This window comes from Sphaeramia orbicularis, chromosome 16, assembly GCF_902148855.1.
Source record: "Sphaeramia orbicularis chromosome 16, fSphaOr1.1, whole genome shotgun sequence".
In the NCBI taxonomy this organism is placed as follows: Eukaryota; Metazoa; Chordata; class Actinopteri; order Kurtiformes; family Apogonidae; genus Sphaeramia; species Sphaeramia orbicularis.
Window position 1 is genome coordinate 13,722,403 of NC_043972.1, and position 25,540 is coordinate 13,747,942.

Below are 25,540 nucleotides of genomic sequence, written 5' to 3' on the forward strand. Positions count from 1 at the left end.
GATGGAACTGATGACAAACCAGTAAAATGAGTGACAGTAGCTGGTCTGAGCCTGATACCACGTCCAGGCTAAGGCAGATATTGGACAAAACAGGTATTTTTCTATAGGTTTGTTCCTCTCATCCACATATAAACTGAATTTATGTCACATAAACATAGATTTTTCAGTATTTTTTCTAAATTATTCAGATTCAGACTACTTTATTAATCCCCGGAGGTCAGTTCAGTTCCCAGTTACCCTGCCTTATTGGACGTCCAAACAATTAGGGACAAACAAACAAATGCAAAACATTTATAGCAGCATATGACAGCCACTAGGGGTGTAAGAAAATATCGGTTCTGCAATATATTGCAATATTTTATTTCACAATACTGTATCAATATTTTTAGGTATTTATTCAAATGCAGATATTGTGGAGGTTCATTTTAGTTTGTTGTTTTTCTTTTTTGTTTATATTTTATGTATTATTATTTAACACTGTTATTAAATAATGTTAGTTCTTTTGTTGGGATTGAACTAAAATACTGTTCTGATGTTAGTCCTGTAAAATGTAAACTGTGGTCCATGTCTATGTGAAAACATGCAGATTATTAGTCTTTGGTGTCTCAGCCTGTTCTGTTCATGCCTTTATTATATGTTTGTGTGATGAATCTGCAGCTGAAACATCAAATCTAGGTTCTAAATCAGTGTTGGAGCTGTAGTAGATGGAGGTCAGCACTGATAACTGTGGGAGATGGACAGAACCAAACCGGTGTTAAGTCCACGTCATGGAAAGAATCGACTTGCACAACCAACACTAAAGGTAACGCAGGTGTACACCTAAACTACACCTTCATGACTACGTCCAGTTTTATCCATGGTGTCAGTGGTATGGTGGTATACCATACCATACCAACTTTATTTATAATGCACTTTAAGAACTTTACAGCTGGCCAAAGTGCTGTACACGAAACATAAAAGAAGGGATTAAATAAGTAAATAAGTAAGTAAAACCAGTGATAACAGGGTGCAAAACGGGGTAAGAACAACAAAATACAACCATCATAAAAACAAAGACAAATTAAAATGTGATAAAAACAGCATAAAAAATATATTTAAAAAAGAAACATGTCAAAAAAGTGCGTTTTTAGACATGATTTAAAGACAGGCAGAGACTGAGCCTGTCTAACATCTAAGGGCAACAACAGAAAAGGCACGGTCCCCACCAAGCTTCTGTTTAGTGTTTGGAACCACAAGCTGCAGCTGATCTGACCTGAGAGCACGAGGGGGGGTTGGATCAGGTCAGACAGGTAGGAGGGGGCAAGGCCATTCAAACATTTAAAAGCAAATAGAAGAATTTGAAAATCAACTCTAAAATACACTGGCAACCAATGGAGAAGCTAAAACAGGTGAGATATGTTCATGTTTCCATGTCCCTGTTAAAAGCCGAACTGCAGCATTTTGAACAAACTGCAGTTGGAAAAGTGCATTTTCACTCAACCTGGCATAAAGTGCATCACAATAGTCAAGTCTAGCAGTTACAAAAACATGGTCTAACAGTGTCTTTTTACACAGGAAACACTCTATGGACAGAGTCTGTGCAGCAGCTCAGTGTTTCTACCACAGTGTGTTTAATCTGTTAAACCATTTGTTTCCACTGGGAATCATTTCAGTGTAACACAAACCAGTGGATTAGCATCGAAAGCAGAACTTTCATTCACATAAAACCAAGTTCTGATCAGAAAACAGCAAAAGTAAGATAACATTCATCATCATCGCTTCATAACGTGACCTTTATTTTTGCTTTTCTTTGTGTTCAGTGAGTTTTAGCCGTTGAGCTTTGTGTTAGCTTAGTGCTGTTAGTTTAACGCTGTTAGTTTAGTGCTGTTAGCTTAGTGCCGTTAGCTTAACGCTGTTAGCTTAGCTCTGCAGAGTTTGTCTCATTGTTCTGTTGTTTTATTAAATTATTTTATGCATTACCGCTGCTATTGTAAATACATTTATATGTACACTTTATATTCTTTCTACCACCTATCTATCCTATTCTATTTTTACCTCTTTTTTTTTTTATTGCATGGCTTTTTAATGACAGGATGACAGAGAAACAGTATCTCAGTTCTCTGTTTGTTCTGTGCATCTACTGAATTGATGATAAAAAATCTTTGAATCTTAAATATCGACTAAGACTAAAACCTCCTTTCTAAAAAATGCATTTTTAAATAAAACTAGAAATATATAATTTACATAAATAACACACTGCTATTTATTTATTTATTTTTTTACTGTATTACTCTTTACATGCAGCAAGAAAACAAGTTGTTTTTAGTTTTCTCATTTTTCCGATGGGGGGGTTTTGCTCTTGGTCCATCGATGTGCGGTCTCAGAATGCTATCTGTGTACATAACTGTCTGTTTACGTGTTTGTTGTTTGAGTTGTGTTCTGTTTCTGCTTTTATCTGGTGTTCTTCTGGTTATGTGGACGTACGTGTAGCATGTGGCTAATGCTACAAGGGCAGTGGGGGATCAAAGGTCACTCCTGTTTGTGCATAAATGTGCGAACCGTTGGTATCACACCTCTGTTCTCATGGTGTTGGTTGACTTTGACTTTTCAGCCCATTTTGAAGAAGCTCCGTCTGATTCAGATTCTTTATTTTGTCATTTAAACACTTTCATCATAGATGCAACACAGAAACGAGATGACGATGTATTAGTCTCAGTAGAGACACTGATCTCATGAAATAATAATAATAATGTATTAGATTAAATAGTGTTGTATGTCACGCCAGTTGTTATGGTATTTAACGTGCTATACGTACGCATTTTCGACCTTTCGCACGTTATTCAACGCTATTTTACGCCAAGATCTCCGCTTTGCATAACCCTAACCCTCAATGTGTGGTATCTGACGCATCGATTCAGGTTGGACAGGGGGCTAATATAGAAAGATTATAATACGTAAAGATAAGATGCCAATTAAAAGGGAGTCATGATATCGTGTTGCAGTTAAGGTTATAATAGCTTTGGATTTTTCATTATTGTTTAGTTTTATTTAGTTTTGACTTTTTTTCTCTAATTCAGTTAGTTTTAATTAGTTTTTAGAGCAGGTTTGCTAGTTTTTATGAGTTTTCATTATTTTCTAAATGCTTAGTTTATTAGTCAGTTAGTTAGTTAGTTAGTTAGTATTAATTTTAGTTTTGTCGTATCTTTTCTCTTCTTCTCCATCGTATTCAAATAAATCCCAGACAGGACTCTGCTGCTTTCTCCCAACTTTAGTCTCCATGTTTCCAGGTAGAGTGGGGACCAGAAGACGACTGGAAACCACAAGTGATGGACCATTAAATATCATATGGTGCCAGCTGCTAAAATTACTTAAGGGAAATAAATTGATTTTATATCAATCTGACGTTGACAAAGACAAAAACGAAGGGAATTTAATCTAGAATTTTTATCCGTTTTACTTAGTTTCGTAAACACACAATACAGTTTCAGTTAGTTATCGTTTTTTTTTTTCTTTTAATTATAGTTTTTATTTATTACAGTTAACGAAAATGTTTTTTCAATTTTAGTTTTCGTCATTTCGTTAGTTTTCGTTAACAATAATAACCTTGGTTGCAATAAAAGAAAACACAGATAAAACACTTGTACACAGAATAAAGTAGTCAGTGTGAAAATAAAGAAATATCAATAAATAAATAATGCATGTAGGCTAATAAAATCTGTGAAAAAATTAAAAAACTATACTAGTTGGATGTTAAAACCTATTGCACTGAATCTGGCCCCAGTTGACGGTAGAGTCAATCTTCCACAGTTTATCTCTGACATGTCTGTGTGTTTATTCTGACGCTCTGAATGAACTCCAAACACCTAAGTCCAACTCAACACAAAGCAAATGTTGCATCAAGCGCTGGTGTTTGTGCCGTGGGTCCCTGGAGAGTCCACACTCGTCCAATGGGACTCACCTGCATCAGCAAAACAGCCATTAAATCAACCCTCCAACCAGGCAGCCACGACCCCCCCCACATCGACCCACCGACCGCCTCCACCAGAGCAGACGATGTTACTGCCGCTGTCATTCCAAACACATTTACACCACACACAGAGGACCAGCACATGCTTCGAGACACCAGAGGACAAGACGTTCAGTCCAGGTGACACTTTAACCCTTTACAGTCACTCATTGAAACACTCTGAAATTCACAATTCTAACCTTAGTGTGTTATTGGACGTCGTCATCTACCTCCTCGTCGGTTGCCGTGACAACAGTCTCCCTCCTCTTGCCATAAAACATCCGAGCAGCACTTACTAAAAAGTAAACACATGCAATAAAACAACAGTTATAAGGTCATAAATGGACAAAAAAAACACTCATATTCACTATTTACAGCTTCAACATGTCTGTAAAATCTGTCTGGATCACTGAATAGTTTTATAAAAACCAACATAACCTCACCGAGGCATCCGTATTTAACCTCCTCAGACCCAGGAAATGTCAGCAAAGTACCAGCATTTTTTTGTTTTTATTAAATAAGTGCCTATATTGGAAACATCATGATGCAACAGTTTTTTCAAATGTAGTTTTTAAAATTTTTATGGAATGTCCTTTGTGGTGGAAAAACTCAGACTTTTGCTATTTCAACTGTAATTTCAAATATTTGTTCAGTTTATTCACATTTTTCGTGAAAGAACAGTTTGTAAATGTAAAGATTTTCATGTAATTTTCCTTTTTTCTTTACACTAAAATAAAGCAGAAGAATGTGTAGTTGTTATTATTAATAGTATTATTATGTCATTATTTATAGGCTATTCTGATGGTATTTTACTGGTTCTGATCCACTTGTGATATGAGTTTGAACTTTAATTGTTAAAACGGGCAGAATGTTGTTAAAATATTGGAACTAAAATGAGTGACACCCTAGACTGTTAAGCTCCTATATCTTACAAAAAAATTATAAATCAATAAAATTAAGTTAAAATTACATCTATTTCTTACACCTTATGCTAAAAAAACCTCTGACTTTTGCCATTTTAATTGCAACTTTAACCTCCTCAGACCCAGGAAATGTCAGCAAAGTACCTTTTTTTTTTTAATGAAATAAGTGCCTATATTGGAAACATCATGATGCAACAGTTTTTTCAGATGCAGTTTTTAAAATTTTTATGGAATGTCCTTTATGGTGGACAGTTTTCTTTTCTTTTTTTTTTTTTGTACAAAGTTGTGAAACTCTTGTACACAAATGTGGACCAAAAAAACCCATAGCTGGGTCTGAGGAAGTTAATATTTGTGGAAATTATCAAAAAATAGTCACTTGCCCAATAAAGAGATTGGACAGAAATCAGCCCAGATCTGTCAACCAGTCAGACCAGTAAAACAACAACATAATAAACGAGAAACAATAACTGAACATTCTTCTATTTGTTTTGGTATTTTAAAAAAAAGTACAAGTATCATTTTAACAACATTCTGCCTCAGTTTATCATTTACACATGTAGTTACTTTTATTAATCCACTGGTGTCAAACTCATTTTAGTTCCACCTTCAGCCCAAGATGATCTAAAATGGGTCAGACCAGTAAAAGAACAACAGTGGAAAAAGTCAAGTGACATTATGAAAATATTCACATCTACAAACTGTCCTTTAAAAATGGGAATAATGTGAATAACTTGAAATTTCTTAAGGAAATAAGTGCAGTTACCTATAAATAACCCTATAAATAATGCCAATTGCAAACGTTTCTGTTTGCTTTAGTGTAAAATGTATAACTACATAAAAATAAACACATTTACAAACTGTCCTTTCACAAATAATCTGAATAATCTGAACAAATATGAACACCATGGAATTGTAAAAGTATTTTTACCAATATTCTGTCTGTTATTAAATGTTGTGTGTATTTGTAGATTCACTGTGATCTGTTCATTATAATGAACTTGTGGAAATGATAAACAGACAGAATATTGGTACAATTACACGTATTTTTCCTTTTTTTTTTTTTTTGATTTAGTGATTTATTATGAACATACAATGAAATTTAACATATATGTGAACAAGTAAAACAGAAATAATAATACAAAAAACAACAACAATCCAAACATTTTAAGAAAGAAAAACAGCACAGTAGTTTCACTGACATGACAGAAAAGAGGTGGGAAGAAAAGGAACTTATTTATTCCCACCCCTTTTCCATAAAATATTAATATATATTTATCACCCTCTTCCTTTTACATTACTCATATATATATATATATATACACACACACACACACACACACACTCATACATCTGTATACACATACATACATTTATACAAATACACACAACATACAAGTGCACATACAGATGTAATCTATTACCTATGCATTTCTTAATTGTATAGCAAAATATAAATAAATAATAACCTAGTGGTGCCAGGCACAACAAACCCCACCCCTCACATGTATTGTATCTTATTATCCACCCGTGTGTTGTGATAATATTCATCAAGTTAAAAAATTAAATGCACTGTATGTTCTATGACTTTCTTCTGTTTTGGTATTATTTCCAGGTCACAGACTCTAACCTTCAGCCCCAGAGCTCAACATTTTAACTCACAGCAACTTTAATCAGTTCCTCAATGGCATTCTTTTATTAAAACAAGTTAACATTTTTTTCAGAATGAGTTGATTAGAAATGACAGTTTTTTAATGGATACTTTTATTGGACTGGTTTCCCAATCCTTTATAGTGACAAAAAGTTAGGTGAATGGTAAAAAAAAAAAGAAAGAAAAAGAAAGTGCCTTAGCTTTACATCACAGTGATGTATATGAATTGCCTCTATATATGCGTCAAGTTTGAAGTAAATTGAAACAAAATTGATGTTTTTATAGGCATTTGAAATTTCACCCATTATAAGGAAATGGGAAAAGAAAAAATGTGAACTTTGACCTACTTTTCCCAAAATGTAACCACATCTGTTCTGGGTCACTGGTAATCTATAAACCCAATTAGGTATGAATTCAACCAATAGTTTTGCTGCTAAAGTGTTAACAAACAAACAAACAAACAAACAAACAAACTGAACTAAAATCAATATCTTTGCCTCTCCTTCGGGGGGTGGGGGTGGGGGACAACAACTAAAGGAAAGAAATATATACATAAACATCAGTGAACATATATATGGTGATAATTGTTTGTTTGTTTTTGGTCGTGAAACAGTCAGTACAATCCAGAAAATATGAACAACCTGAAATGTCTAAAGAAAATTCAGCACAGTTTGAACTATTTTCTGCCTGTTCCTTAGTGTTTAGTGTCTTTATAGATCTGATCCATAATGCACATGTAGAAATGATAAGTTAAAGCAGAACATTGTTAAAATTGCACTTATTTTTCTTAAGATGTTTCAGTTTTTTCAGGTTATTCACATCTTTTTTGTTTGAATAGTTTAGAAAAGTAAGTATTTTCATAATTTAATGGGTTTTTTAGCACTATAACAAAGACAACAATTTGGAGTTGTCATTATTTATAGGTTGTTCTGTTCTTATTTTACTGGTCCGGCTCACTGCAGATCAAATCAGGCTGAATGTGGAACCTGAAAGAAAATCAGTTTGAGACCCCTGGCGTAATAGTTCCCTCTGTCGTTCCCACAGCTCTAGCTCTGATCTATCTGGGACAAAGCTGCCCGTGGAGACGCCGTCCTCCTATTTAAACACACCCACTTCTATCAGAGCATCAACACAAACGGCCCCCCAGTCTGGGGTTTATCTGTGTATCAGGACCCGGTGTGGTCCAGGTGGATCAGAACCGTACCTACAGACACATGGACCTCTGGGTCTGGGGTCTGTGCTTCATATGTGGGTCTAAAGGGGGTTGGTTTTCAGGGAACTCAGGCTTTGTGGCTGTCCTTAATCCCATTAATTGGTTGATTCTGTGGAGTTGCTCAGGTATAATCTGATGGGATTAGCAGCTCTGCTCTTTAAATAGAGTTCTGCAACAACCCGTTAGATCGGGGGGGTCAACATACGGCCCCTGGACCAAAACTGCCCGCCAAAGGGTCCAATCTGGCCCACGAGATGAATATGGAAATGCAAAAATTAAACTGAAGATATTAACAGTCAAGGGTTCCACATACAGACCAATATGAAGTCAAATAATTACATAATAACCTAAAACTCATATTAATAAACAATGACTTAATCTGAAAAAGTAATAACATTATAAATAATGACAACTTTCCTCTTTGTTTTAGTGCAAAAAAACATTAAATCATTAAAATATTTACATTAACAAACTATCCTATAACAATTATATGTGAATAACCTGAACAAATATGAACCTGAAATGTCTAAAGAAAATTAAGTGTAATTGTACTAATTTTCAGTCTGTTTTCAAATGTTGTGTGTATTTGTAGATCCACTGTGAACTGTATGTTATAATGAACATGTGGAAATGATAAATGGAGGCAGAATATTGGTAAAATTACACTTTTTTTTTTTTTTTTAAGACAGTTCAGGTTGTTCATTTTATTCACATTTTTTTAAAGGACAGTTTGTAGATGTGAACATGTTCATCATGTAATTTTACTTTTTTCACTGTTATTATTTGACTGTTTGGACCCATTTCAGATCATATTGGTCTGAATGTGGAACCTGAACTTAAATGAGTTTGACGTCCCTGGATTAGATGATCACGACCCATCGGCCTCAACACCAACAGATTTGGTTTTTAAATGAAAAGGGCAGATTCTGAGTGTGTTTGTCACCACATCACCTTCAGATGGAGAATAAATCAGTAGAAATTCACTCAACATTTGTATTTTGACAGAAATGAACGGTAGAAGATGTTACGTAAAGAGGTTTAATTACTATTTTGAGTCATTTAACAGAGAAAAGCTTCATTAGTTGTTTTTCCATTGACTCTCAAATTGCGTAAATATAAGTTAAGCATAAAATTTGTCTAATGGTAAAACAACATCACCAAAACCAAGTTTTTGCGCTTAGAAGAGGTGGTTTTTTTGGGCATAGTGAAATTGGTATGACACACAAATGTAATGGAAAGACCTTTTAGTCCAACTACAGCAGGGGTGTCCAAACTTTTTTTTAAAGAGGGCCAGATCTGATAATGTGGAGATTGCCAGGGGCCAGTGGTCCCTTCGGACGTTTTTTAAACAGTAAAAATTACATATAAATGTGCTGTTCTACAATAATTTTATTTTCATTGTCACAATATAATTTTTTTAAATGGCAATGTAACCAAATCTACGCCACTCAGGTGTGAACAAATTTAAAAAAAAAAAAAAAACAATTCTGCCTTCCTTTCACATCTGGAGTCAGATAACATAGAACAAACTGTATGGAGAATCTTAAACTTCCAAAAAGTTGATAAAAATCTTAACCCCACATTCATTTTAAACATGACTTATATCAGTAATCATTACTCATATATTACTCAGTAATGTAAAGTCTGTTAACGTTTAAGATGAAAACATATGACTCTTACTCTTGTCTTTCACAAAATCATTCAGAAAGTAATATTTGTGTCACATCTACAAGTACATAACACCAGCAATTATAGGCAACTAACCTGGCAACTTGGTAGCTTGCCTTGGTGGTGAATTCATTGAACTCCCAGGTTCACATGAAGAGTCACTGTTGTGAGTTTAAAGCAGCTTGAATTTGCTTCACTTTTTCAGAACGCTCACTCCCTGCTAGCTTGTCGTATGCGTTAGCATGTTTTGTCTGCTAGTGTGTCTTTACATTGAATTCCTTAAACAAGGCAACAATCTCTCGACAAATTAGGCAAACACAATCATCTCAATTTTCAGTGAAAAAAAATTGTAATTCCCATCTCTCCTGGAAGCGGCGGCCCTCACTGTCAACTTTCCTTTTTTTATTTACAGGCGCCATGGTTAGAAATTAGCGAAAATGGTTCACGGCAAAGTCACAGAGCCAGATAGAGTTAGAGTGGTGCTGCCACCATGAGGTGAAAGGAGAAACTGCATTTTGAACCTTGTATGATTCATGTACTCGGATCAACAGTCCAAGCGGGCCATAAAGAACAAATTATAAAACCCAAGCTGTGGGCCGTATAAAATCTGACCGCGGGCCGTGATTGGCCCCCGGGCCGGACTTTGGACATGCCTGAACTACAGCCATATGAACCAAAAAAAACAGATGTTGATGGATGTTACAACAAGAGAAATAGAAGAGTTTTAAAGGAAACCACATCATTTTAGAATTTAGTAGGAGATAGAGGGGTACCGAGCAGTCTAGATTCAAAACAACACAGATTTATGTTCATGTTTATGGGAGGACTTCTACTAGGGCTCGGCAATATGGGCAAAAAATACATATATCTTGATTGTTTCTTAAAATTTCCCAGTAACGATAATCTGACGATATCCTTGAAATGTGAATTTCTTTCTTTTTTTTTGGATAAAAACTGCTGTAAAACTACTTGCTTTCCAGGACATCTATGGATAGACACAGCCTTTCTGAACAATAGCTCTTGTTTTTTGTTTTGTTTTTTTGTTAAGTGCTTCATACATCTTCTGCAAAGCAGTGCTCAAGTCATGAAAGGCAGGAGACGAATCTGTATAGTTATTTATTTAAGCTCGCCTTGATTTTGCGATTTTGCATTTTTTCAAATCGTCTATTTTTAAAAAGGTGAATTAATCGAATTAATTCGATTTATCGCCCAGCCCTACCTCTGACTGGTACTGACATATACCAGAATAAAGAAACTAATCAGCACATTTGGGATTGAATGGAAAAACACACATTACACACTTCTGTTTGGAACACATTTAGAAAATAAGGCTGTGTATCGGCAAAAATCTGGCGATACGATACAAATCACAATACTAGGATCACGATAGAATATATCAAAATATATTACGATATTGTTACCATGGCAATTTTTTTTTTTTTTCTTCTAAATTCCTGGAAGAATTGAATAACACCAGAAATCTGCACAAATACTAAACACATTTTTGTTTGATCCCAACAGGATCTAATGCTATATCACAAAATGTTCCTGTGTTCAAACTGAAATTCTGTTTTACAGACATTACAGTTTAAGATCCTGTTCAAATGTTCATATTCTATTAGTTCAAAACTAACATCAGGACATTATTTTAGTTCAATCCCAACAAAGGAACAACCATTATTTAACAAGAGTGTTAAATAAGAATAAATAAAATATAAACAAAAAAGAAAAACAAAAAACTGAAATGAACCTCCACAATATCTGCATTTGAATAAATGCCTAAAAATATCGATACAGTACTTTTTAATATTGATACAGTATTGTCAAATGAAATAACGCGATATATTGTGGAACCAATATTTTCTAATACCCCTAATTGTAAATTTCGGTAAAGTTTTGCGCAGATGTGCCATGGAAAAGCGACTATTGTCTTTAAATAAAAGATTCAAAATCTCCAGAATGTGTTGATCAGATTCAGTGGATGGACTGCAGGCAGTGGGTTTGTTTAGCTGGGATGGTGTGTTTGGAGGGTACATAAAGGAGGGGGGGGGCACTACCAGGGGCCCCTACTCTCCTCCTCACATCTGGATACAATGTGAGAACAGGGCACTGAGGCCAAGGGGATCGCTGAAGGGGGGGTGGAAGTGGGGGGGGGGGGGGTCTTTACAAAACATCAAGAGCTGAGGTGGTAGCACTGCTGCTGCTGAGGTGGGGGTTGGGGGGGTGGGGAGGGGAGGGGGGGGGGGGTGGAAAAAAGCTCCCTGTCTTTGGTCTCGTCTTCCCTGTGTTGTCGACTCCAAGGCCTGAAGCAACAGACGAGCAAAGGCAGCTGGGAAATGAGGAGGACGCCAGGAGGAGGCGCCCGAGAAATCCCATAAAAACAGGCTCTGACTCCAGGTTGAAAACGAAACGACACCTGGAAGAAGATTCACCTGCAGTGGAAACACACGAAAGACACGCAAACCACACCCACTCAGGTAATGGAGGGGCTGTTGACCCCTCCAACGACACCTCTGACCTCAGTGACCCTGACCAAACCCCCCCCCAGTTCTAAACCTGTTCCTTCTACAGGTGAACCTTTGAACTGGATCAGAACAGATTCATTTGTTAACACGACGCTGATAACGAGGCTTGGTCAGGACACAGATGTGCTCACTGGTTCCTGGTTCACAGGTGTCAAACATGCGGCCCAGGGGCCAAATCCAGCCCGCCAAAGGGTCCAATCCGGCCCCTGGGATGAATCTGTGAAATGCAGAAATGACACTGAAGATATGAACAATCAAGGATGTTAAAATCACTTTAGGTCAATTCAATCTCAAGTGGATCAGAACCAGTACAATACTGTCATAATAACCTATAAATAATGAAAACTACAGATTTTTTTCTTTGTTGTAGTGTAAAAAAAAAAGAGTAAAATTACACAAAAATGTTTACATTTACAGACTAGCCTTTTACAAAAACAATGTAAATAACCTGAAATTTCTTAAGAAAAATAAGAGCAATTTGAACAATGTTACACCTTAGTTTATCATTTACACATGTGCATCACAACTTATGGATCACAGTGTATCTACAAATACACAAAACATTTAGTAACAGGCAGAATATTATTAAAATTCCACATACTTCTTCTAAGACATTTCAGGTTGTTCACATGTTTTGTATAAAGCTAGTCTGTAAATGCAAATATTTTTGTGTAAATTTTACTTTTCATACATTAAAACAAAGACAAAAACCAGGAAAAAAACAGTTAAACAATATAAATAATAGGATAAGAACTTACAAATAATGTCAACTCCAAAGTTTTTTTTCTGTTTTTGAGTGAAAAAAAGTCAAATTCTGTAATGAAAATGTTTCCATCTACAAACTGTACTTGAACATAACATGAACAAATATGAACCTGGAAATTTTTAAGAAAAATAAGTGCATTTTGAACAGTGTTACGCCTTAGTTTATCATTTATACATGTGCATCACAACTTAGAGATCACAGTAGATCTACAAATACACAAAACATTTAGTAACAGACAGAATATTGGTACAATTCCACATACTTCACATTTGTTCATGTTTTGTTCAAGTACGGTTCGTAGATGTGAACATTTTCATTACGGAATTTGACTTTTTTTCACACAAAAACAAAAAAAAAAAACTTAGGAGTTGACATTATTTCTAAGTTCTTATCCTATTATTTATATTATTTTACTGGTCTGGCCCACTTTAGATCATATTAGGTTGAATGTGGAACTGAACTAAAATGACTTTGACATCCCTGTTCTACTGCTTTAACTACGTATATATGTTCTAGTCCTCTAATGATCCCAGTCCAGGTCCAAACGGCCGTCCATTTGTTATCCACATCCAAACCGCTGCCCACATTCAGTTCAACGCATCACGCCAAGGTTAGTCTGACATCAGCTAACGATCAGTTCGTCTGTGGATCTAATGATTATGTGCAGTCGCCCCGGGACGTTTCCACTCGGTTTCCCTGAGTTAGTTAGACATGAACCATCAGTGGCCTTCAGTCTGCTCCGGCTGCATCTACTGTGTCAGAGAGGAAAACCTCTGAGCACACAGTCATATTCACCCCCACAGGAGAGAAGGGAGGGGGGCGGAGCTAAGAACAGACGCACATTTACATTAAAGTTCAACTACAGCGGCTTCAATACTTTCAACAGGGGTTTGTTTCAGTTAGGTTTTCAACTGTGGCAGAAAAATGAACCATCAACAAAGACAATAGAAGGAGATTTAAACAAAGACAGTTAACCCTTAAAGAACCAAACATCCACCTCTAACCCATAAAGACCCAAACGCCCACCTTTAACCCTTAGAGACCCAAACATCCGCTCCAGTCCAACCCACCAAAGGGTCCAGTCCGGCCCACCGAAGGGTCCAGTCCTGCCCACCGAAGGGTCCAGTCCAGCCCACCAAAGGGTCCAGTCCTGCCCACCAAAGGGTCCAGTCCTGCCCACCAAAGGGTCCAGTCCGGCCCACCAAGGGGTCCAGTCCTGCCCACCAAAGGGTCCAGTCCGGCCCACCAAAGGGTCCAGTCCAGCCCTCGAAAGGGTCCAGTCCTGCCCTCCAAAGGGTCCAGTCCTGCCCTCCAAAGGGTCCAGTCCAGCCCACCAAAGGGTCCAGTCCTGCCCACCAAAGGGTCCAGTCCGGCCCACCAAGGGGTCCAGTCCGGCTCACCAAAGGGTCCAGTCCTGCCCACCAAAGGGTCCAGTCCTGCCCACCAAAGGGTCCAGTCCTGCCCACCAAAGGGTCCAGTCCAGCCCTCCAAAGGGTGCAGTCTGGCCCTTGGGATGAATTTGTGAAATGCAAAAATAGATATAAAGAAATTAACAATCCTTTTAGTTCAGGTTCCACATTCAGACCAGTTTAATCTCCAGTGGGTCAGACCAGTCAAATGCTATCATAATAATCTATAAATACAACTCCACATTTTATGACCTCCACCAGGAGGTATTGTGATCACTTTGCTTTGCGTGTTTGTTTGTTAGCAACTTCACGGGAAAACTGTTCCAACCATCTTTACCAAATTGTACCCACAGATAGGCCTAGGCCCTGGGACCAACCCATTACATTTTGGGCCAAGTAGGCCAAAGTTCAAGGTCACAGCAAGGTCACAAAATCTCACATTTTCCTACCTCTCAACACTGAGCAATTTTCGAAAATTCATCAAAAATTCAAAACAACTTGGATTAACCTCCAATTTGATCCACCTGTAGCTTATAACAATATTTTGTATCTGGGACAAAATTGTCCACATCCACTGTGGAATGTGGACTCTGTGGACATTTCAATTTAACACTGAAAATCCTATTTACGGCACATTTTTCATTATAACTCAACAAATATTGATTGGAATTGAATATAATTTGACATACACATGACTGGTACCAAGCTTCAACTTTTTCTGCTGTATGGAACAACCTTGAAACTGTTTAATTTAAAAAGAGATAGTCGATCCACACATGCGCACCATTCGGGGTGCTTGGCGGAGGTTTGCATTCTCTGAACACTTGTGAAATGTGTAATTGTAAATATTTTCATGTATTTACACTAAAACAAAGTATAATTTCACAAAAAAATGTGAATAATCTGAACATATGTGAAGAACCTGAAATGTCTTAAGGAAAATTAGTGCAATTTTAACAATATTCTGTCTATTACTAAATGTTTTGTGTCTTTGTAGATCCACTGTGATCTGCAAGTTATAATGTACATTTGTAAATGATAAACTGAGGCTGAATATTGTTAAAATTACACTTATTCTTTCAGTTTGTTCAAGTTATTCACATTGTTTGAAAGGATAGTTTGTAGATGTAAACCTTTACATTGTTTGATTTGACTTTTTTCGCTGTAAAACAGAGAAAAGTTTGGAGTTGACATTATTTATATATTTTGTTATTATTTTACTGGTTCGGCCCACTGCAGATCAAATTTAGCTGAATGTGGAACTGAACTAAAATGAGTTTGACAGCCCTGATCTACATGATCAGTGAATTAAACATAGAAAAACATATAATTTACATTGAAAAAAACACCAAATACAGATGATAATGTCATAGTAAATGGTGATAAATCTCTTACTAAAGGTTAAATATATAGAACTATTCCTTTTTTGAAGTGTCCCTGAAGCAGCTCTGGGTCTTTAAGGGTTAATAATGTCTTTAACCTCTTTTTTTTTTCTCCACAGATTGGACAGAGTGAACAGAGCTATGAATGCAAACAGGAGCCTCTGTGCTCCCAACCCCCACCCATCCTTAATGCCCTCTGGGCTGCTGTGAGTTTGGATTAAGTTTGGGTGCCATGGCCCCTCCCACCCAGCGCTGCCGCCATCACCATGCACACGTACGTAAGAACACGCCTGGACATAAACACATGATCACACAGCAGACACATCCACGTGGGTCAACTTTAAGAGAAAAACTGGTTCAAAAATGACCATGAGAAGTGACTGTTTAACCCTTTAACCCCTGACGTGTCAGTGATGACACGTTCTGACTGTAGGATTTATTTAAACATTCATATAAATTCAGCCATTTACTCAATAGTTAAATTTCCAGTCATGTTGATAGAATAGACCTTGTTCTTTCCATAGACATCTGAGCATGCTCAGTTCACCCCCCCCCTGTGGAATGGGGGGTAAAACACAGAGCAGTGAGTGAGACTGACTCACTATAAAAATAGACGGTTTGGGGGTTTTTTGGTTTGTTTGGGTTTTTTTTTTTACATTGTTTTCCTTGTGTTTTTTGGTTTTTCCTGTTGTTTCCAGTGTTGTGGTGATTTTCCTTCATATTTTTACTGTTTTTACTGAGTTTTGTCCATGGAACTGATGTATGGAGTTAAACAGGTGTTAAAAAGCACCTGGACTGATTTAGAAAAAAGAGACAAAATTAAAACTACTGGGACCAAATTCAAATACTAGTTGCTTATTTTATTGTTTTTTTTTTGTTTTTTGTTTGTTTGTTTTTTTACTTTGTTTTAGTTCTTTTTTTTTTGCATATTTTTTCCACAGTATTGATTATTTTGACAATATTTTCTTCGTTGTGTCCCCTCCCACCTGTTTTTACTGTTTTTACTGAGTTTTGTCCATGGAACTGCTTTATGGAGTTCAACCAGGCGTCAAAAAGCAGCTGGACTGATTTAGAAAAAAAGAACCCAAAACATAAACTACAGGTCCCAAATTCAAATCCTTGTAGTTGTTTAGTTTGCAGTTGGTTTCATTGGAATAATGTCTCAGGGGTTCAAAGGTTAATAAATATGTCCCTCTGATTCTAGTTTCCATTTAAATGCTTTGTATGAGCTCAGTCCACACAGTCGTGTTCAAGTATTCAGTTGATTTTCACATTTTCTTAGTAGATGACTCAATAGTGTCACATGTTTTAACGACATTAGATTGAATTTCCATGTTAATATGATGTAATGAGTGACACGTTGGATCGATAACGGACCAACTGCAGCTCCTTCCTTCCCTTCCTCCTCTCAATCCCCCATCGTAGCCACGTGGTTTCTTCTCTGGGCTGTTTCTACCAGCTAAGCTTATTTCTCTTCTTTAATCCTGCTGCAATCACAGCCTCAATGCCAGGCGTGGGTTCACGGAGGCACAGCAAATGTATTAACTATGATCAGTATTTCAGCTCAACCTGATCACAGCTGATCAGGAATGCAACAGCGTCAGAACAACACGGTTATTTCAGCGAATCATTGATGATTTAGACCAGAGGGGTCAAAGTTCAGGTTCCACATATGAGCTCAAACGGACCGGACCGGGCCGGGCCCATAATAACAGAAGAACCCAGAAATAACGACACGTCCAAACAGTTCTATTAGTGCTGTCACATTTACATTAGTGCTGTCAAACCATTCAAATGTTTAATCAGATTAATCACAGGGTTACTGTGGATCAAGGTTATTATCGTTAGCGAAAACTAATGAAATGACAAAAACTAGAATTGTAAAAACATTTTCGTAAATTGAAATAAATAAAAACTATAATTAAAAGAAAAAAACCATAACTAACTGAAACTGTATTGTGTGTTTACAAAACGAACTAAAACGGATACAAATTATGGATAAAATTCCCTTCGTTTTCATTTTTGTCAATGTCAGATTGATACGAAATCGATTTATTTCATTCTAGCAATTTTAGCTAGCGGCACCATACGACATTCACGGTCCGTCACTTGTGGTCTCCAGTCGTCCTCTGGTCCCCACTCTACCTGGAAACATGGAGACTAAAGTTGGGAGAAAGCAGCAGAGTCCTGTCTGGGATTTATTTGAATACGACGGAGAAGAAGAGAAAAGATATTAAAAAAACTAAAACTAAACTAAAACTAAGCATTTAGAAAATAACGAAAACTAATAAAAACTAGCAAACCTGCTCTAAAAACGAATTCAAACTAACTGAATTAGAGAAAAAACAGTCAAAACTAAATAAAACTAAACTATAATGAAAAATCCAAAACTTTTAGAACCTTGCTCTGTAGCCTCTGTCTATGGCTCCTCTGGTCAAAAAACAGAAGGAACATTTGGAAATGAACTGAATGAGTCAGTACTTTTTAACACTGTTTTAGGCTTAAACCTATTCTGACCTCGTCTATCTGCTAATATTTGCAGCCTATACCTGGAATAAAATATTTTTTTGACGGCATATAAACTAAAATGTATTATTTTCGCTGAAGTCCAGCAGTTTCATTCCTTCCTCTGTCTCTTCCAAAAGCCTGCACTGTCTTCGGTCAGAATTCCTTTTGTTTTGCTGCAGTAAATGATCGGAACTCCCTTAAACTTTCAGCTCTGCCATCACTCTGTACATTTAAACAGAAACTACAACATTCCCTCATTGACTGTTGTATGTGTTGACTCCCCTTCTGCTCTCTCTCATACACTCTAGTAGTTATTTATGTTGACTTTAATTTCATAGTCTCGTCACTATTGGTTCCGAGTCATGGATTCATCTGTACTGTTTCCTTTTATCCATTTTTCTTTTGTTCTGTTTTGTCTTTGTTTTTGTCTGTTGGAGCCTCTTGCCAGGTCATCACTGTAAATGAGAAGCTGTTCTCAATTGACCTGGTAAAATAAACTAATAATAATAATTTTCTTACCTAATTCAATACAGTTTAAACAAATAGTTTTTTCATGGCTCCAGTCAGATTTCTTTCTTCTGTTTTGAGACAAAAATGGCTCTTTAGGTTGTAAAGTTTGCCGACCACTGTGTTAGCCAAAGTGTTAGCAGCATCTTCAAGTATGTTTGGTGTTAATGTGGTATTTTAATCTGAAAGTGCTTTGATGGGGAAAAAAAAACTCCTTCCTGCAGAGTGTGTATAATACTGCATGTCGGTCGACTGTTCCGTCTTGGGGCTTTTTTGTCCTCAAATTGCCCATCAAGAAGGCCAACAAGCTGTTTAGCCACTGCACATGTGTGTTAACGCCAAGTCTACTTGGACAAACTGACTCAAATGTGTTGTTGGAGACGTTCAGAGTCATTCTGCAGATGGGTTAATTGCATTAATATTTTGAATCAGATGAATCATGATGATGGATTAATCTGTGTTAATTTTGACAACCGGAATTACCTCCACCAGGAGGTATTGTGATCACTTTGCTTTGTGTGTGTGTTTGTTAGAAAGATAAGTCAAAAAGTTATGGACGGATTTGGATGAAAATTTCAGGAAATGAAACGACTGATCTGCCTTGGCAGAGGTCTGCGCTCTCTGAGTGCTTTTCTTGTTTCTACATGTTTTGCAGGGAAAAGATAAAACTACATGATGAAAATGTTTACATCTACAAACTATCCTTTAAAAAATGTGAAAAACATGAACAACCTGGAATCTAAAGTGGATCAGACCAGTAAAATAATAATAGAAGAGCATACAAATAATGACAACTACACAGTTTTGTCTTTGTTTTAGTGTAAAAAAATAATAATAATAATAATAATAATAATTTACAAACTATCCAAACAAAAAAGATGTGAATAACCTGATAAACTGAAATTTCTTAAGAAAAATACATGTAATTTTACCAATATTCTGCCTCAGTTTATCATTTCTACATGTGCTTACAGATCACAGTGGATCTACAAATACTATGACTGATGATAAACAGCTTCAGTTATTATCATTTCATTTGTTTTACTGGAAAAAGTAGGATAATTAAAATAGAATCTCATCTCCACTAACTGGTTTCTTCTGTTTCTGTTTTTTTAACCAATGCCCTGATGACAGGACCTGAGTGATGAACACTGTCAAACTGTATTATTAACACTGATGAAGAATGAGTGAAACATTCCTCACTTTACCCATAGTTCCTTGAGTCTCCTGGTTTCTGTTTCTGAATTAACTTTAATTCGGATCCATTTGTTTTTCCATTGTATTAAAGGTAAAATTAGACGAGTGTTTCCTTTTGTTTTGAGGAAACGGGGTGGTGATTAATAATGTGACTAAAAGTATAATGATGTACTAATCTTCAACACAGTGCAGCTTTTTCTGGGGGGGTTCTTAAATCTCATCTGTCACTGGGGGGGGGGTGTGTGTGTGTGTGTGTGTGTGTGCGTGTGTGTGTGTGGGGGGTCCACCAAAATAACAATGAACTTCCTTCCAAAGATGCTGAAATCTGATGATATTATCAACAAAAATAAGTTATTCACCTCCACTCCCACATCCCAGCATGGATGGGATGGAGGTGACAAGGGACAACGATTACCAGTATAACGATAAACCGTGGTAAAATGGCAGTCGGTTAGTATTACCATTTAAATTCTAATTATCATGATAACCGTGTTTGATTACCACACTTTTAGGGAAAAAACCCTATGTAAAGATCTGCTATTATGTCAAATATTTGAGTATAGTTTTAATTTATTACAATTTTGATTTTCTATACCTAATATTTGGAACCAATATTCACTTTTAAAGTCTTTGAAAAGGTTCATTAAGCATCTGTGTGTTATTTATGCAATAAAGTATATACATTTTTCAAATCGGATTTTATATTTTTGTGTTTTCTGGCCTTTTGTGTTTTTACAGTAGGTTAAAGTGAAAAAATAATAGACAGATGATATAGATGAAGTTGTGCTGAAAAAACAGATCCCAAACATGAGTATAGTAAACATTTGTTTATATGGTATATAAAGGCAAAATCAAAAGGACTGAAAAATGGACAAAATAGGCTCAGACCACTAAGGGTTAATATTTGAATGTTTCTGCAACAGAAAGTACATTGTGCCAATTATTTTATTTGTTTTTTGTTTTTTAAATACAACTTGGTTAAATTATTTCAGTGTGTGTATTTGTACTTTTTGAACATTTTGAGCACAATTTCAATAATACCGCGATAATAATGATAACGTGATAATTTTGGTCACAGTAACCGTGATATGAAATTTTCATATCGTTACATCCCTAGAGGCGACAAAGGTCCTGCATTTACCATTTACCCCCCTCTCCTCCACATTAGCCACCCCCACCCCCACCAGCTCTGACCCTCTCCTGCCTTAATCCCTTATTACCACATCATTTTCTTTGGCTCTAATTCGGACCTCTATCAGGCGTCTTCTTCTACCTGGACAGCTTGGCTTGACTATTGATCCACATAGGAGGGGGGGTGAAGTGTGTGTGGGGGGGGCGGGTGCAGGTGTGACCTAAATAAAGGGATTAACCATCCACCTGTTCCCCAAATTAGCACCCAAGTTCATCAGAATGTGCTCGTAACCAGGATGGGAGTGAGTGGATGTAAATTTGTGGTGATTATTCTGGGCAGTTCCTGTTACGTTTCCCATGGAGGCTCATTTATAATTTAATCCAGGAGCGTGGTGTTTCTAGGCTAACACAGAGAGATTGCCCTTTCACAGTGGAAACCCCCACCATGCAGCAGGGAATCAATGCAGCCGCCACAGACTGGAGCTCATATGAAAAGGATGGGGCTGTCTGGACCACCAGGAGCAGGTCCACGTCATAAACATAAGGGGTTTCATAACAAAAAAACACAACTTCTGTTTAAAAAAAAAAAGGCTTTTGCACTCAATGTTTGTTTCCTCTCCACATAATCCAACATAAATATGCCACAGAAAGTTATTTAAGCTGATGAAGGCGGATGAATGTTCTATGAAACAGGTGAAACTTCAGCCTAAACCAGAGATATTTAAGTCAATATTCAACATTCACACCAATATGATGTAAAACAGACCAGAGCAGTACAATAATAACATCACAACCTATAAATAATAACAAATACAAACTTTACTCTGTTTTAGAGGGAAAAAAGTAAAATTCCATCATGAAAATGTTTACATTTGCAAACTATCCTATAAAAAAATGTGAATAACATAACAACCTGGAATTTCTTTAGAAAAATAAGTGCAATTTTAACAATACTGTCTCTCAGTTTATCATTTATACATGTTCATTATAAAGTACAGATCACAGTGGATCTACAAATACACAAAACATCTAATAACAGACTGAATATTGGTACAATTATACTGATTTATATGAAGACAGTTCATATTGTTCATGGTTGTTTAGATTATTCACATTATTTGTTAAAGAATAGTCTGAAAATGTAAATATTTTCATGTAATTATACTGTTTTTACACTAAAAGATAAACCTTTGTAGCTGTTATTATTATAGGTTATTGTGTTATTATTTTACTGGTCTGACTGACTTTTATCAACCTTCATTTAACCAGGAAAAAAGACTCATTGAGATTAAAATTCTCTTTTGCAGAGTGTCCTGGAACAGCAGCAGCAGAAGTTACAGACAATAGAGACTTCCACCCCAAAAACATACATAAAACACAGTAAAAATCTAAAAATCTTACATAACACTCAGTAAAAGTCTAAAAATCAAACATAAAATGCAGTAAAAGTCTAAAAATCATACATAAAAGTTATTCATATTTTTGTGAAAGGATAGTTTGTAAATGTAGGTTTTTTCAAGTCATTTTCCTTTTTTACACTCAAACTAAGACAAACATTAGTATTTGTCATTATTTACAGGTTCTTTTGTTCTTATTTTACTGGTCTGATCCACTTTAGATCAGATTGGTCTGAATGTCCTGAACTCAAATATATTCAGTGTAATACTCATTTTTCCCAGATTGATCCCATGGTCCTGATCGGACCCTTTGGCCCTTTGGCAGCCGGTTTTGGTCCACGGGCCGTATGTTTGACCCCCCCCCTTTACCTAAATGACTGGATAATGTGTGTTTACGTGGTTGAAGCTGCAGAGTCAGAGTCAGGACGCACCGGTGATTATATGTCGGACTGGTGTCAGACTATGACATAAGTGTGAACATGGACGTTTAAGACCCACTGGAACCAGTCCAGACGGTGTTTCAACACCTCATGCTAAAAAAAACCTCTGACTTTTGCTATTTTAATTACAACTTTAACCTCCTCAGACCTAGGAAATGTCAGCAAAGTACCAGCTTTTTTTGTTTTTTATTAAATAAGTGCCTATATTGGAAAAATCATGATGCAACAGTTTTTTCAGATGCAGTTTTAAAAAAAAATTTATGGAATGTCCTTTGTGGTGGACAGTTTTCTTTTCTTTTTTTTGTATAAAGTTGTGAAAGTCTTGTCCACAAATGTGTACAGAAAACCCATAGCTGGGTCTGAGGAGGATGAATATTTGTTCAGTTTATTCACATTTTTCATGAAAGGACAGTTTGTAAATGTAAAGATTTTCATGTAATTTTCCTTTTTTTTTTTACACTAAAACAAAGAGGAAGAATGTGCATTTGTCTTTATTTACAGGTTATTCTGTTCTTATTGTTCTGGGTCTGATCCACTTTAGATCATATTGGTCTGAATGTGGAACCTGAACTAACATGATTTGAACATCATTGAATGCAGGGTTCATACACATTTTTTAAGGTCAAATTCAAGCCCTTTTAAGGGTCATTTTCACTTTATCACTGGGGGTCAAATCCATATCTACATGAATACATACTCACTTTTTATCACAGTGATGTACACTGTATTATACTATAAACATCTAAAATGATGTTTCATAAGTTTATAAATTAAAGGAGAACACAAAGTTTTAACCTTAACAGTGGAATCTACTTGGTGTTCTTCAGACAAACTGGAACCAAAGAGACAAAGGTTAAGATACAAACGGACCTGCAGAACACCTGCAAATGTACTTTTTTGACATAAAGTTAGATTTTTCAGAGTGTTTCACCTCTGTAAGTCGCTTTGGGTTGAGTTAATATTAAAAATAAATAAATCACATCACAGAGTTAGAATTTTAAGCACTTACAAAGCAAATTTAAGCACTTTTAAGACTTTAGAAACACAACATTGAAATTCAAGCATTTTCCCATATCTCCTGAGTCAGTTTTTATGCACTTGTAATTGGTTTTTATGCTCTTTTATATATACACTACAAACAAAAGGTTAATAATATTTCTTTTTTTGTGTGTGTCATTTTTGCCATTTGTAAATAAAACTATGTCTGGTCATTAAAAAAATGTTTCAATTCACACACAAAAAAGTAAAAAGCACTGTGCAAGAATCCCAACTGAAAAAAATAGCCCAAAAATTAAAAATATCCTTAACTTTTTGTTTGTAGTGTATATATTTATAGATATACATGGACTTTTTTTTAATTTTTTTATAGAACTATGTGTTTTTTCTAGAATCTTTTCATCTGACTCCCTGAACAACCGCACAAAAGGCAAATAATTTATTTATTTTTAAATCTTTGAATTCTCAAGGAATTCATGCACCCATTCCAACCCTGTGATCGTTCATATCTCAGTGTAACTTCTGCACGTCATGAGCCAGATCGGACTCTTTTGGCGGCCGGTTTTGGCCCGTGGACCTTATGTTTGACCCCCCTCGTTTTAGACTAAATCTCCAACAGTTAAATTCACACAGTGATGAAGGTGAAGTCTGAATATTTTTAGAACCCTGTGTGATTGTCATTGATGGTGTTTGAGCCGATGGAGGTCAAGGTTCTAATAGTTTTGGATTTTTACCTCCGCCAGGGAGGTTATGTTTTTGCCGGCGTTGGTCTGTCTGTCTGTCTGTCTGTCCGTGTGCAAGGTAACTCAAAAAGTTATGGACAGATTTGGATTTGATCTGCCTTGGCGGAGGTCTGTGCTCTCCGAGTGCTTTTCTAGTTCATTATAGTTTAGTTTTATTTAGTTTTGACTTTTTTTTCTCTAATTCAGTTAGTTTGAATTCGTTTTCAGAGCAGGTTTGCTAGTTTTTATTATTTTGTTATTTTCTAAATGCTTTGTTTTAGTTTAGTTTTAGTATTAATTTTAGTTTTTTTCATATCTTTTCTCTTCTTCTCTGTCATGTTCACATAAATCCCAGACAGGACTCTGCTGCTTTCTCCCAGCTTTAGTCTCCATGTTTCCAGGTAGAGTGGGGACCAGAAGACGACTGGAAACCACAAGTGACGGACCGTGAAGTATCGTACGGTGCTGCTAGATAAAATTGCTAGAGCGAAATAAATCGATTTCGTATCAATCCGACATTGACAAAGATGAAAACGAAGGGAATTTTATTCATAATTTTTATCCGTTTTAGTTAGTTTTGTAAACACACGTCACAGTTTCAGTTAGTTATGTTTTTTTCTTTTAATTATAATTTTTATTTATCTCAGTTAACGAAAATATTTTTACAATTCTAGTTTTCAGAATCAGCTTTACTGGCCAAGTATGTGAACACATACAGGGAATTTGGGCTTCGGTTTTTACAATGCTCACGACATACAGTTCCGACATAAACCCAGAACAACATGTGGACCTGGACACAAGATAGACAAACAGTCCACTGGAGACAGAGACAACGATGGGTGGAGATTTACAGTGGGTTTTACATTGTAATATGTTCAGAAAGTGCAAATTGAAGTATTTATATAGAGAGTAGATATTTACAGGAATACACTCTGTATATATATATATATATATATATATATATATATATATATATATATATATATATATATATATATATATATTTTTTTTTTTTCATCATTTTGTTAATTTTTGTTAACAATAATAACCTTGATGGAGGTAAACTCTGACTCCGACAGCGGTGAAAAGGCACAAGGCAGTAATGAGTAATGAAAACAGCCGA

General features: G+C 36.1%; 1 protein-coding gene across 4 annotated transcripts in view; it reads right to left on the minus strand.

Moving 5' to 3' along the window:
- LOC115435177 (zinc finger protein 516) overlaps window positions 1–25,540 on the minus strand; it is a 91,711-nt gene that overhangs the window by 54,554 nt on the left and 11,617 nt on the right. For 3 of the 4 annotated variants that reach the window (XM_030157419.1, XM_030157422.1, XM_030157420.1), the window contains exon 1: window positions 4,186–4,232. The exons of the other annotated variant lie outside the window; for it this stretch is intronic. The gene's annotated coding sequence lies outside the window, so the exon portion shown is untranslated. Of the gene's footprint in view, window positions 1–4,185; window positions 4,233–25,540 lie in introns of those variants that run through there. 4 annotated transcript variants of the gene reach the window in all.